Source organism: Lathyrus oleraceus, chromosome 1 (assembly GCF_024323335.1).
Source record: "Lathyrus oleraceus cultivar Zhongwan6 chromosome 1, CAAS_Psat_ZW6_1.0, whole genome shotgun sequence".
Lineage (NCBI taxonomy): Eukaryota > Viridiplantae > Streptophyta > Magnoliopsida > Fabales > Fabaceae > Lathyrus > Lathyrus oleraceus.
This window is the reverse complement of record NC_066579.1, coordinates 342,156,082-342,169,059: the sequence shown is the minus strand read 5'-3', so window position 1 is coordinate 342,169,059 and position 12,978 is coordinate 342,156,082. Positions and strand designations below refer to the sequence as shown.

The 12,978-nt window shown below is 33.5% G+C and overlaps 1 long non-coding RNA gene across 1 annotated transcript; it reads right to left on the bottom strand.

The window, feature by feature from the left end:
- Window positions 1-5,832: 5,832 nt before the first annotated feature.
- LOC127115731 (uncharacterized) lies at window positions 5,833-7,631 on the bottom strand. Its single transcript, XR_007800851.1, has 2 exons — window positions 7,261-7,631; window positions 5,833-6,144 (listed from the first exon to the last, which is right to left on the bottom strand). It is a non-coding gene; the product is annotated as an uncharacterized LOC127115731 (long non-coding RNA).
- Window positions 7,632-12,978: the final 5,347 nt, after the last annotated feature.

The window sequence follows — 12,978 nt, the reverse complement described above, 5'->3', positions numbered from 1 at the left end:
TTGATTAAATCCTTAATAATGTGAATCATCTTTTCCCGATTATAGCATGATTTTAAACTCTTTTCTTAACAAAAACGAAAGGGGGGGACCCTTGGAGTCTCTGATTCCTTGAATCCTCGAATGATCGGTCTTGAGACACACGTCTTGGGAGTGCCATTTGTTCATCCTTTTGTTTCTAAAACACTTAACCTAATAACTTGGATGAGAAGAGGGGCCATTGGAGTCTAGCATTCTGGTGGAACCTTTAAACGATCTTTTTAATGTTTATTGACCATCAAACAATTTTATGAATACATCGAATGAAAAAGGTATCGTTGGAGTCTAACATTCCTGTAATACCCCAAATAATTGGTCTCGAGGATCACATCTCGTTCTCCTCAAACATTCGTCATCCACCTTTAAAAACACACATCACATCAAAACCTTATCCTCTCGCCCCCGTGTGATTAAAATCTTTCACAATAGAACATTTGTCTAATCCCTTCTACTATAAAACATGTGTTCTAAACATGTGTTCAACCCTAATACACCTTTAATTAAACCCTTTTCTCGTCCCCGTGTGATCAACAACTCATTTTTCAAGAGAACATTTGTGTAATCCCTTCTAACGCGTACAAACAAGCATTTAAGCCTCTGTCTCGAGTAAGCAGGTCGTGTTTTACCATTAGAATATGATATAAACATGTGTTCAATCCTAACAAACTTTAACCTATCTTTTCTCGCCACCGTGCGATTGAAACATTTTCACAAACGGACATTGTTTAGTCCTTTCTAACGCATACACAAACAATTGCTTAAGCCTCACATGTGCGAGAATACAACTAAATATTTAAACTGCTAGAATGAGATCAAACAAGACCCCCTCTACTATAAAACAAACAAAGGCTAAGTCTCCCATCCATGAGCAAACAAGCCAATGTTTAACCATTAGAAGATGACCTAAACATTCATCCCCTAGAATCAATCAACCAACACTCTTGGCTATCAAGAACTACGTAGATTTGAGTTCTCCATCACACTAGATATATGCAGGAGCGAGATTCAACATCTCATCAATCACTATATCAAAAAACACCAAAAATATCTTTTTGTCTTGCCCAGAACTACGTCACCTTGAATTCCTCATTATACCTGAGGATATGTAGGAGCAAGACTCGCAATCTTGTCAAGCACACCCTAATAAAAACCTTTTTTGCGACCCTTTTATTTTCTTTTACACTCTTATTATTCGAAGAAAAAAATTAAAGGTAGCCAACATTCAATCATAAATTTAACTAAAAGATTCCCATTGAGTACAACGAATGTGAGGGGTTCCAATACCTTCCTCTTGCGCAATCGACTCCCGAACTCGAATTTGGTTGCGACAACCATCTTCTTTTTCTCTTTTAAGGGTTTTATCGATATTTTCCCTTTCCTTCATTGGAATAAATAAAGTTTGGTGGCGACTTTGTTCGAATCGTCGTATTTTCTAAGATGCGACACCAGTATTGTGAGCCATATGAGAACTCTAGAAAAAACATTTTCAAATGAGAAACTTGTTATAAACATTCTTAGATGCCTAAACCGTACCTGGAAACTCATAGTCGTTGCGATTTGTGAATATAAGGATTTAGAGACTATAGACACACACACTCTTTTTGGAAAATTGTAGGAACACGAGATGGAACTAAAAATACTCTCTAATGACGAAGAAGATGAAAAAATAAAGAAGAGTATCATACTAAAAGTCACAGACATTAAAGTCATAGAGCCAGAAGAAAAAAAGTGTTAAAGTAAAAGTAATAAACTCATTGAATTTAAGTTTCATAAATTCAAATAATTTCTTAAGCACAAAAAACAAACTTTAAGGCTCCATATGCAAAGTGAAGAAAATTTCTCTTCCATTCATACATGTCATCATATGGAGAGAAAGGGCAAGTAAGACCAAACTGCCTCAAAACTAGAGAAGAAATCAATATCAAAGAAAGTTTAATAAATCCAATAGAGAATAAAATAGAGCATACATATCATGGGATAACGATGATATGGAATCTTCAGATAAGTAAGAAGTGAACCTCTCTCTCACGGAAAATCATCAAAAAATGAGTTAGCCTCTCACTTTTCTTATCAAGATTTATTTTTCATTTGTAAGAAGATAACAAAATAAATGAGTAAATTACAACAAATTATCTCTACCTTCAAAGACATTATATACATGTTGAAAGAAATGGAAAGTCTTATAGAGAGACAATATGATCTAATTTAAAACACTTACTCATCTCATAAAGTCTTATATGAATCTATCAAGTGTGATGAACGTGACATTTTGAAAAATAAAATTGATTTTTGAAAAACACGCTTCACAAACTCACTAAAGGGGGAGACAATTTGAATCTTTTGTTAGGTAACCAAAGAGCGTCTTACAATACGGTTTATGTTGGTTATGAACATAAGAACAATAATAAACATAACATTTTAGCAAAAATTGCAATGCCCAACACAAATCTAAATGCAAAATCCTAAAATGCAATTACTACAATAAAGACGACCACTTTGTCATGTTTTGTTTTATCAAAAGAAATCATGAGAGAAAAGAATGACATCCTCCTTCGTACTTTTATAAAGAGCACTATTAAATTAAAAATAGAAATATGTATTCTCATAATATGTATTCAACTAATATCAAAGGATACAAAAAGAGTTGACAAGCAAAGGTAGAAAAATCAAATTGTGATGCAGATGATGATACTAACAGTTGCTCTTCAAGCTACACAACTGAAGAAATAAATATGTTATATTGTTCCAATCTTACGAGGGAAGAAATTTATTTTCATATTAACAACAAGACAAAATCATTGAATCTTTGATTTTTGGTAAGATCCTGAATCTTACCCTTTAGCTTAAATAATTAATTAAAGCTTTATTGCACAAGTTACTTAATATTAAGTAAGTTGTGTAACAAAGGTAATAGAGTATGCTTAATTCCTCTATATGCATGGTTTAAATAAAATCCTTTTAAAACTTGTTTTTAAAAAAGACCATGAATATGGAAGAATTCAGACATACTACCTACGATGAACTAACCCCTAATAAGTAGAAGTAAAGGTTGTCAATTTTGCAGGTATCCCTTAAAGAACATCCTTGAAAACTGAAAATAAAGGGAATGAAAAATATCAAAGACAGGAGGAAATCCAAAATCTAAATGGATAAATTCAAGTTAAAGAAGTCAACTTAATAAAATCAATGTTTATCTTAAGAATAGAGTATCATTAAGGACCATCCCATTATGAGTGATAATGGAGATATTTCTAAGGAAATTGAATCTCAACACTCCCTTACCAAGGTATGTAACCATGTGGAATTTGTTTCACAAATTGAGACAAAGGAAATTGATGAATTTATCATCAAAGAACATTAATCTCATGCTATTCAAGAAAGTTAAATCAATTTGAGAGAAACAATGGTTGGGAACTCGTTCCCAGAGCTAGTGGAGTTATTGTAAACTTAGTGGATATTTCGCAAAAAGCATAGATCTCAATGAAACTTATGATCTTGTAGCTCAACTAGAAACCATAAGGATGGTTATATATTTCTCATACATTTTCATAAAAACTTCCAAATGGATGAAAAGAGTCCACTTTGAAAGTGCAGACACATTATCGTATGGTATCCTTTTCTTGTTTTTATGTTTTTGTCAATTTGAGAGTATATGTTTATTCACGTGTTTATTTGTATTTTGCTTATCATTCAATATTTTTTGTGTTTGTATTTTATTCGCATTTGAGTTTTATTGTATCCACTTTGGCTATTTTAGTGTTGTACCATTAAGCCCCTTCATTTCTTAATAAAATTATAGTGTTTTACTCATGATAGTGTTCCTTTTTTAGCTTAAGCAAATTGCTCTTTTGTCGCTTCATCAGGCGTGACTTGAATCACAAGTTAGAACTCTTAAATTAAGATGTTGAGTAACTTGATTCAAATAAAGTGGTAAGTATGATTCGAATCAGTAACCTTGGGAAAATTGGGATTTACCTCTAGATGATTTGATTCAAATCACAAAATGAACTTGATTTGAATCACAACCTCATGTGGCTCAAATCATGTGTTATTCTTTACTTGAATAAAAGCTCTCCATGAAGCTAAATTTGGGCTCTACTTAAATTTACTCAAATCATAAATTTAACTTGAATTGAATCACAATATCTTATGACTTGAATCATGATTTCTTCTTGAGTCGATCATAGCTTCAAATATCCAATTTTCCATCTGTTGGACCCTAAAATTTGCCCTCCATTTTTGCTTCCCACCTAACCCCGTCCATGTCTCATTCATAATTATGATTCATTCATGATTAAGCATTTCCTAACAAGTATCATAGATGTAAGGTTTATGGTTTTCCTTATCATATGAGGTGCAACCCTAATTGCTCGATTCTTTGGGACCTTAACTCCCGAGGTCTATGCCATGACATTCATCTGTACATCCCAACCCTAATGTTTGATCTTGAGGGATTTTGTGTTTGACCCTGGAGATATTTGACTTGACATTTAAACCATAATGGTGGGCATATGGCTTGATACATATTTGAGGAGCTTTGGGTGTGGTTTGAAACCCTAATCAATGAGGGAATGATCTTATTGGACTTTGTGGCTTGACTTTCCATTTGGTTTCATCCATTTTTCATCCATTGAATATTGGCACCTTTGCTTGATCCTTATCCCCTATAACCACTTGTTTTGATCCATTCATGGTGGTTATATGGTTTGGTCTCATTCACTTTGGACCCCAACTCAAGTCTTGGGTTTATTACATTTATTTGATCCCATTCTCATGGCATTTCATCTAGTCACCCCTCCATGTTTAGTCCATAACTTGGTCATGCCTTGTTTGCTTTTAATGCCTTGGTGTTTGTTGTTCGGGGATCTTTGGTCAGGTCATGCTCATTGTCCCCTTTGGCCCTAGCTAGGGTTTAAGAATTCATCCAAATCTTGCATTGGTTTAAGTTATGGTTCATACACACTCAAGTCTTGTCTCAAGGTCTGATTCCATGGGGTTTTATGTGGTTTGTGAGAAGTTCTTTAGACATGTCGTGAAATTCATTCCATACCATGGCCATTTCAAGTATTCAAGATTCAATTCCAAGCCTTAATATCAAGTCAAAACCATTCACATTCATTCAAAATCATTTACATTTCATCACAATGTCCATTCCATAAGAAAATAAAAAAAATTGAACTTTGATCGAATGTTGACTTTGGTCAACCGTTGACTTTTTGGTCAACTTTGACCAAAGTCAACCAGATTTATCATGAACCATAAGACCTTTTATCATGACCATAAGCCTTGAAATTATTTCTAATTTCAAATTAGACATTCAATAACATTTTAAAACCATAATCCAACCCACACAAATGTTCACTTCTATACATTTCCAACCATTCGTTTACACATTGATTTGGTTTCAACCACATCCAAACCATAGCCTATGCGTCAGGGTCGGTCCTATGCGACCCTGTGCAAGTGCAACACGTACTGCAGAACAGGGCCCTAAATATTAGAGGGTCCCAATTTTTGAAAATTTCAATTTTTTTTATAAATATTAATAAAAATAAATAAAATGTTATTAAAAAAACTTAATAATTAAAAAAAATGTTATGATAAAAATTCAATACATACAAAAATCAAGATTGATCAAAACTCAAAATAATTATAATTAAATTTATTTTTAATTAATACATAATTGTATTTTTGATATTTTTTTTAATTATTATAATTATACTTTTTTTTAAAAATGGACCCATTTTTTTAATTAGAACGGAGCCTCCGATATGATTGGACCGGCCCTGCTATGCGTGATTCCAAACTTTCTACATTTTTTATTCCATTCATATCCTAACTTCAATTTATTACAAAATTACAACACTTCCATAAATTACAAAGTCATACATATCAATAATCAACCATACATTTCCAAAGTACATTTCAATTCAAGCTTTACAATGTTACATTCCAAAACAAATCCAACCGCTTTCCATAAGTTCTAACCAAGACACTACCTTTCCATGTTCTTCAAGTCAATCCAACATGATATCCAAGCACCTTCAAGACAAAGGTCCATCACCAAACACCCTTGAACCATGACCAAAGCTCCATGCCAAGTGAAGCCTACAAAACAAAGCCATAACAATCAAGCAAACTATCATGTTCATAACATTTCTAACCATGATACATTAACCAAGTTTTCAAGATTCATCTAAACAAACCACAATGCATACCATTAATTCAAAACCAATGCAAAACTAAATAATACATGACAAGTTTTCAACGGAAATGGAAATTCATTCATCATATGTCAAACATACATGGCCATTGCAAGCTACGAATTAAGCTGCAAAACCATACGCAACTAGCAGGTTGCACACCAAACAGTGAAACATTTCAAGCCATGTATAACATTCATTAGAAGCATAGCAATAGCCCTATCATTTAACCATCATGTATTATCCAATAGCATTGCATTCATACATTGATAGAACAGTTCATCATAAATATAAAATCTTCCAAACCATTCAACATAATAAGGCCCAAACTACAATTTAACCACAAGAAAAAACTAATCAAAATTACAAACAACATTCAATAAAACAATTTCTAACAACATTTCAGCTTTTTCTAACAGCATTTCAGCTTTTCCAACAGCAGTTCAGCTTTTCCAACAGCACTTCATTTTTCTAATAACACTTCATTTTTCTAACAGCACTTCATTTTACAATTTCTAACAACATTCAATTTTACAATTTCTAACAACATCATTTCATAACAGCAAAATTTCACCAACTAACTGTCATAACAACTAACCAAAACTAACTCTAACTAAAGTTGGAATTTGAAACTAACAGAATGCATTTCATCAACTTTTCGTTTCGTTTGAATTTAACCATAACAAAATTTTAACTGATTTTCTAACTAACTTCCTAACTCTACTAATTGATTAAGTTATTAACAGCTCCTAACTAAGCCATGTTATTACAATTTCATTTCGCATTCCGATGTAATTTCACAATCGATTTCACTTGATAACAAAACTCTTCATCTATATAACTAACAATGAATTTCATTCTTTGGAATTTCACTAGAATCTCATAACTAACTAACTAACCACTTCACAACCAACTTATAACAAAATAAAACTAACTCTAACCGATTTTTCACATTTCAACAGAATTTCATGTGAGTTTCATTCCGCATTTCTAACAAGCTTCAAAAACTATTTAAGCATACCTTATTGCAGACCAAGTCTTCATTTTTTTGCCATCTTCTTCTTCATTCCTCAACCGTCCTCTTCATCTTTCTCAACCTCTCTTCGCCTCTCCATGATTCTCACTCTCAATATTCTTCTCCGTACGGCATCAGTATGAGAGGCAGTGTGAACTCGAGCCAGTGTTTGGAAGCTTGGGCTTCAGGCCCAAGTCGTTTTCTTTGTCCATACTCTCTCACTGATCAAACCCCATTGGCCAGGTTTTGATTTTAATTTTTCAAATCCCTCATTAATCTTTTTCTTAGTATTGGTTAATTATTATCAATCCCAGTTCTTGTTAATATTGATGTTGTTTTGTGCATTTTTGTTATAATTAGGATTTTCTCTTTTTTAATCAGGAGTATCATTAGACTGATTTAGGTTAATTAGTAATTAGGTTTAAGTCTTGATTAGGTAATTAGGTTTGTTAGGTTAAAATTAGATTGGTGTAATTAGGATTTAATTCTTGATTAGTAAATAGTTAATTAGATTTTTAAGTGGTAGAAATATTAGTTTGATAAGATTTAGATTCTATAATCAATTAGATAATTAGATAATTTTCTAGAATGTTAGAATATTAGGCATGATTTTTATGAGTAGAATTTAATTCAATATCAATATCTTAGTAAATTGACCATTTTATCCTTTACGGGTGATTTTGGTATTTTGACCATATAAATACACGCTCCTTTAGGATTAGAATTTAACATAGAATTTTAATCAGGTTTTTTTTACTATCTATAACATGCTCCTTTAGGATTAGAATTTAACATAGAATTTTAGTCAGGATTTTTTTGACTAACTATAACATGCTCCATTAGATTAGGATTAACCTAGTTTTTCAATCTAATTGTTTCAAACCCATGATTCAAATTGATCAAAAGTGATCTTGATCAATTAAATCCTTTGAACTTGTATAATCCCACAGTCTAATTTGAGTGACCAAAAGACCATTGATCACTTAATAAGACTTTTTTTCTCTAAGTTGTGGAGCTCAAGGCCTCAAGTCAAGATTCTCAATGAAAGCGTCCTCAGTCACCTCAAGCAGCGAGTTATACAAGATAAAAATCAAAGGTCAAGACTTAGTAAATACGATTCAAATTGTACGATACGGGCCTTAAGTAATAAGGAATGATGAGATGGAGTTTCTCCTATCCTCGTCTATAGCGACTTTGCGTACGGGGCGTAGGCCCTAGCTATTCAAAGCGTTCGCCCTTATTCATAGACTTTAGTGCAATACGAATCGAATAAACTACCAAGTCTTTCTTCACACAAAACAACATCAACACAAGGAACAATAAAGAAGATTCTTCTCCAACAACTTGTCAGTTATAAGAAGTATCATGTGCCATGAGCCTTAAGCAATAGGAAATGATGAGACGAATTTCTCTCATCCTTGTCTATAGTGACTTTGTGTACGGGGCGTAAGCCCTAGCTATTCAAAGCACTCGCCCTTATTCATAGAATTTTGTGTGATTCTCGTCAATCAACTGTCAAGTCTCCCTCACTTCATCGTTACAACAAACCATGACAAAGATTCTCTTATAGCAACTTGAAAGTTAGATAAGAGTTACATGTCATGAGCCTTAAGTGGTAAAGAAGGAATGAGACTGGAGCTTTCCTACACTCATTCTGGATATCTTTGGGTGCGGGATGTTTGAACAGTTGCTTATCGTATCCATCTTTACTCATAGACTTTAGTGTGGTTCTTATCCAATAACTATCAAGTCTATTTCAATCAAACAATCTCTCCTCTTGCCTCCTTAATCACCTTGCTTTCAGCCTTAGTGGGTTGAACTACGAAAGCTCTGATTTCCTTATTGCACTATAAGGATACGTAGACAGGAGAACCCAATTTCTTCATGAGCTACCCTATTTATTGAATTCATTCTGCATTCATCAATCAATACCATCGTTTTGAGATCAACTATTCTTCTTGGACTCCTTGTACATCCTTTTAGGAAGATATAGCGGCAGTCCACCTTATCAATCGAGAGTTGTTTGGAGTTCCTTCAAACACTTAATCAGTCTTTTTAGGTTTAGACAACACATTTCTCTTCGATTCAGAGTCTATGTCTTTCTTGGATCCAATATACTATTCTTCTTTGATCTCGAACTATTTGTTCCCCATCCAGTGATATATTGATTCCTTGTACACAATAATTATTTCTCTTGTGCCCCGCATATACCCTTTTAGGACGATATAACGGCAGTCCTTCTTGCGAATCAAGATTTGTTTGGTTGGCACCTAGACACTTAATTCATTCTTTATTTTTGGCTTTACCTTATAGCGGCAGCCCTGCTAGCCCACGTACTGGTAAATGCTTGTTTGCTCTTTGATTCCAAGTTCCATCCATTTGTGGGTTCCCTTGATACCATTTTGTTGGTACAAGTTATACTTTTCATCACTTTTCTATCTCTTTGTTCTCGTGGTTTCACGAACTAAGATTACTCTGATTTTCTCATCGCGTAATGAGAATACGTAGGCACGAGGATGTGAATCCTTGGCGAGCATACTCCTAATTTTTCTTTCTTCCGCCTTAGAGCATCATCCATATATTTCATGATCCACTATCTACATTCGATCATAAATCGTTCACTCAGTGACATACTATTTCTTTGACATCGAATTATAGTTTTCTTTGGAATTCCATATACACCCTTTTAGGACACCTAGCAAAAAGTCTGCATTTCTACCTAGAGTTGTTTAGCTTTTACCCAGACATTTAATTCCTTCTTTTTTGCTAAATATCAGATAGTGGCAACCATGTTGTTCCATGTATCATTTAACGTTGCCTCCCTCTACGGTACAAATCTCATTTCTCCTATGGATTCCAATACACTTTCACCTTCGGTTTCAAATAATACTTATTTAGTCACTTGTCACCAAACCTTCAATTATGTGACTTCGGTCACTTCATTCCATTCATCTTCATATACCTTCATACTATACTTCCATTCACTTCACGTGATATATCAGTAACCTTTGAGCCAAATACACTACCTTTTTGTGCTCCTTCTTGCGCCACCTTGTGAACCAAGAGATGTTTGGAACTGTTCCCAAACACTTATTTCTTCGTATTTTCGGCATTACCCTATAACGGCAGCCATGCCTGCCCATGTACTGGTAAGATCCACAATACTCTTGGGTTCATGTTTCCACCTCTGTTGGAGTTCAAAACATAATCCTTTGGTTTAAACCATATTGTTATCACACTTCTTTTCATCTCCTACCACTAATTCTTTGAACTACGGAGCTCTGAATTCCTCATTGCACGATGAGGATACATAGGCATGAGGACCTCAATCCTCACTGAGCACTTTATCTATTTCTTTTCCTTTCCCATTCTTTCGCGAGTAATCTTAGATATCACACCCATTCGAGCGAGAACAATCAAAATGGTTCCCATGGAGTACCATGAATGTTTGGGGTGCTAATACCTTTCCATCGCATAACTGACTTCCTTACCCATCATATCTCTTCCCCCGGGTTTTATCGATGTTTTCTCTTTCCTTCGGGAATAAATAAAGTTCGATGGAGAATATGTTGTATGTTCGAGCATGCGATACGTTTGGGCATATTTCCGCTAGCTTCACCATCTTAGATTTAAATAGTTTTTTCTTTGATCCAAACAACAAAAGTGTGAAACATGTGGGTGACACTCATAAAGACAAAATGTCACTTTGTCTTCTCTTCTCTAGTGTGTCTTCTTTAAGCGCCTATGATTTTATTTCTCATGTTTTCTAGAAGAACTTCTTAAGTGTTAATCAATGTCTGATTCAATTCTTTTTGTTGCACCTTGTTCTTGTGAAATTTGTTATTGTTTTTATTGAAAATAGATAGAGTGAGTTGATCAATCCTGTAGTGATTCATGGTCAATCAAGCTCATTATATCCATCCAGAACCAAGACCCATTTATCTATAAATTAGAGAGAACCTTGTGTGTGTGTGTGTGTGTCTGTGTGTGTTCTTCTTTCATTTACATCAAATTCCTTAACTAACACCTTGCGAATTAGAATGTTTTTGAGATTCCTTGGTAGTGTCCATCATCTTCATCCTTAGTCAATTTCCACTGTTGTGGACCTTCATCTCTAAAGATTGAGTGTTAAGGGAGACTAGTAGTATATTAGGGTATCTAATGTTTTTGTGTGAAGTTTGTTGTTTGTAATAGATGCATATGTAATTTGTTGAATGAAATTTAGTTATTATTGGTATCTATCAAGAAGAGAGTTTCAGTATACTCCATGGAAGACTTTGGCGAAGCCTAGTACAAATTATTCGTAAGGAGTAGTTGGAAGATGTTCAACTTTAGTGAAACTGTGGAAAGGTTGGTCACAGACAAAGTTTGGAGTTGTCCAATCAACATTTAGCTATGGCAATCGCTCGGACAAGAAATCAGTGGGATCAGATGGATTGCCACACACGAATACTTGGAGCATTAAATAAAATGGAAAGTAGGAAGTGAAACAATCAGAGAAGCTCAAATGCCTCCTTGAAAATCCAAAAGATATGTTACATTTTTTAAGATGGATGATCATTGATATTATAGTGGATATGATTCCAATATGCACCATGATTTATTTATTTTTAGAAATAGAAATCACATATTACTTCGGTTTTTAACAAAACCAAGGGGACAATCAACTTATTTTCTCGGTTATTAAAAAAAATCTGAGGGGAAAAATAATTCAGGATTTTTTTTTAATTATTAATTTTTTTTGTGTAAACTAAATGATATATCCCGTTGGTTTCCTTAATAACCGAGGGATAAGATAAGTAGTATTTTACTATAAAAGCACTCGTTAAACATATTTTATCCTAATCCTAACTTATATGTAGCCACTCCAAACTCGAACGCATCATTCTTTTGGGATCCATCTCACAAAATGGTGTTGATTTTGTTGTTGTTGTTGTATTTAGAAGCTTGTAAAAGTTCTCTATGATGGATTGCAAGTGCAGAAAAACATTTTTTCAATATTTGGAACAGATAATTCCTTTAGAAGTTGGATGTATTCAATGGTTGGACCAGGTAACTCCTAGAAATTGGATGGGTGCAATATTTGGATCATATAGCTTCTTACACCAAATTTTTTGTTTAGCTGTATTATTAATTTTCAATATTCTCTATAAACAATGTATTTTTTTTTAAATAATCATGTTCACCTTGGTTTTTAACAAAATCGAGGGGATAACTTAGCGTGAAACCTAAACAAATCTTTATCGTTCATTTCATGATTATCAATGCTCAAGACACTGCCATTAGTGATCCGCATGAAACCTAAAAAATTCCCATTATAAAGGTCTTATAATATCTATAATTGATAAAGAAACATCATGAAGCGCTTAAAACTATCTACATCATCCATTTTAACTTTTGCCATTAGGAGTTCTCTATGATGGATTGCAAGTGCAGAAAATTATCTGGGTTTAAGGTTTATGTTTTTAAATATTCATTTGAGCATAAAATCATTTATTTTTATATCCTTTTTTTTCTTACCCTTTTTTTATATCATAAACAAATACTTGCAAGGTGAAGCATTTGACCTTGCCCAAATATCAAGGAGTCGAAGATCCAACATATGATCTTCAGGGATAAATTGATTCTTATTTTATTATTTTGTATAAACAATGTAATATTTTGGGTAAACATTGTATTTGTAAATAAATTATTTTTATTTATTTTCTGTGTAAAAAATGTAAC